The 2,876-nt window shown below is 47.6% G+C and overlaps 1 pseudogene; it reads right to left on the reverse strand.

The window, feature by feature from the left end:
• Positions 1 to 1,352: 1,352 nt before the first annotated feature.
• LOC144166624 (E3 SUMO-protein ligase ZBED1-like) lies at positions 1,353 to 2,109 on the reverse strand (annotated as a pseudogene).
• Positions 2,110 to 2,876: the final 767 nt, after the last annotated feature.

Raw genomic sequence — 2,876 nt, forward strand, 5'->3', positions numbered from 1 at the left:
CAGTTTCTTGCCAGGGGATTGAGTGCGCACCTTAACAGTTTTCTCTGTTGTTATTTGTATCTGTAAAAAAACGGAACGTGTCCACTGTACTGTCCTCAAAAACTAACCACGGAACTCACTTCCTTCGCATTGGTGACACGTTTGGTTGTGAAAAGTAGGGCAAAGAATAGTATAGAGCAATATCCACGTTTTGGTGCTTGTTTTACTTATTCGGTTTTACTTACATTATGCGTAATATTTTAAATCAACGTGATTCGCCTTTTCTTTTTTGTTGTTCACCCTGTAAACACATTAAGAAAAACTGGAGTATTTTATGTCCCGTGCTATATCTGGGCTCCGAGTCGCAGCTTATGTTGCAGGTCGGCAGACCTATTTTAACCAGCTGCTAATATTAAATGTGGATCAAAATCTCGATACACGGACGTTCTCGCTTTCCATCTACTTCAGAAAAACGGTCGTGGGGAAGGGAGATCGAGGCCATTTGTGGTCAGCAGCAAACGGCTTAGCCACTGAGCAGCTCCTGCGGTCACACTTGTCAAGTATTAACAATTTGCAGGTGTCGGACTGTTTAAACAAATTATGTAATGCAAAACGTTTGCACACATCTGGTGTGGGCTTTTGCTGTTGCGCAGTGGAGCACTCCTGCGGCCTGATTTCTCCAATAAAGTCGCAGCTAGAGCAGCGCAAAGTCATTTTATTTCTCCTGCAAGCTGCCGAGAATGGCATTTTGTTTGATCAGCTAGCACTACGCTCGCGCTTCCAGCCGCAACAGACCGTTGCTACATTGGTGCTCATTCAGTTCCCCTGTTGCCACAAATAGCGTGATAACGTTCAATTGCCTGGAGGGGGAAATGAGCGAGTGGGTGCGAAGTTAATGGTACGTGAAAGAAAAAAAGGCCTGAAGTGCATTGACTGTGCAATATCAACAACGGGGGGTCGAACCGTTTCAGCATGAACCGCTAACCGTTATTTCTTTTTCGGTTCAGTTCCGGTTCGGGTTCAGCGTGCTCAAAAAATGGCAGTTCGGGTTAGGGTTCAGTTCTGGCAAAAATACCTTTTCAGTTCCGGTTTTCGGTCCGGTTGGGCTCCGGTTCGACACCCTGATTATAGTTCGGATTTTCCACGTGTAAGGGCCTTAGTCAATCATTATGAGTTCAGTGAGGGTGCCGGGTTGGGCATCAGGTGGTTTTGACTGGGGCTGGGCGTCGATCAAAAATTTTAATCCGAATAATTGTCTGACTTTATCGGTTAAATAATCGATTAATCGGATGTATTCAATTAGATGAATAAGACTTAAAAGAGAAAGAATGATCTGTTTTTTTATGGTTGTTTTTATTTTCACGGTCTCAGTGCTAGTTTGTACAAATCGTTATAGACAATAAAGGATAATTCATCCATTTGCGGAGACAAAGAAGCTTGTTAACACTTTCAGGCAGCAGAGAGTTTCTTTTATTGCTGACAGTCATCCCGGCTTTGCTGAACACACGCTCGCATGGCGTTGAGTTTACCGAACACACAGCAGCCTTTTTAGAACGGGTGCTAGTTCCGAAAAGAGGGAGCTCTGTAGCCTCCACCACTGCAAAGGATCCAGATCGTCGTCGGCTACTTCTGCCATAGAGCGGTATAACGACACCTGGCAAGGTGTGCTTTGCTCTTCACTCTCAAACACAAAATGGCTCTTTCGCTTCTTGCTGGGGCTATTTTCAGTGGGCGTGGCGGATGGCTTAGTGGCTGGCTGAGGAAGCATTTCCACACATGTTCGCGGTGATCTCTGTCGATGCAAGCGAGGCTCTTGAATCGCGGATCAAGAGATGTGGCCACCTCGTAATCACTGTAATGCGGCCACGCAAGGAGCCTTTCTTCGGCGGAATCCACCAGCAGGGCCTTGAAGCGGCAGATAAAAGCGGGGTTACAGTCTTTCGTCGTCATGGCATTCCTCAGTAGCTTCAAAGAAGCGACAAGCACGGACCGCGTTACGCACTTGTCTCCTCCTAGGAGTTCGGTCACATCAAGCAGCGGTTCGAGCGTATCTCGAAGCTGCTCCAACATGCCCTATTCGACATCTGTGATGTGCGGTGTGAGTGTCTTGCTGCCAGTCGCGTCCTCCATGGCGCGGCGTAAAGGTTCCTTGAGCTCAATGAGACTGTTTATCATCAGGTATGTGCTGTTCCAGCGCGTAGCGATGTCTTGCTGAAGCTTCTTTCTTGGCATACCAAGGTAACTTGCATGCTTTAAAAGAACCGCCTGGTGACTTGAGCTGTGCTTGAAATGACACACAGCGCGTCGACAAACCGCAAGAAGCCGTTCCGCACCAGTTACGCTGAGCGCCTTCTGTACACAGAGCTGCAAATTTAGAAGCTGCTCACTTCAAGTTCTGAAAGTTCGCTTTCTCCATCCCAAGACAGATGTTTTGGGCATTAACTGTACACACAGCTACCTCTTTAGCATCTATTCCCCTATCTATGGCGGCCTCCAATATTTTACTGGCACATTGATCAGCCGTGTGCTGCTCCGGAACGTGTCTCACCAGAAGTGTTGCCGATCGGAGCACCTAGCCATCTTCTATCCAATGAGCCGTCACACCGAGGTAGGCATCGTGGGCCACAGAAGTCCAGAAGTCTGCCGTTAAGCTGATGAAACTGGCAGTAGAAAGTTCCGCTTGAACGTCGGATTTCTTCATGTTGTATAAGGCGTCCACCCTAGCACCCACTGCACGACGTGACGGAGGCTGGCATGGTGAACCAGAGGCAATCTTTAGAACGTTCGCTAATCTGCCATCTTCAGCAATGTTCAGAGGACGGATAGAAGACACAATCTAGGTAACAAGGGCTTCTGCGATGCTTTCTTCTTTCGTCATTGTAAGGGGCCTTGCGGTG

The sequence above is a fragment of the Haemaphysalis longicornis genome, unplaced genomic scaffold (genome assembly GCF_048455015.1).
Source record: "Haemaphysalis longicornis isolate Haplotype H1 unplaced genomic scaffold, Haemaphysalis longicornis Haplotype H1 scaffold_18, whole genome shotgun sequence".
Taxonomy (NCBI): Eukaryota; Metazoa; Arthropoda; class Arachnida; order Ixodida; family Ixodidae; genus Haemaphysalis; species Haemaphysalis longicornis.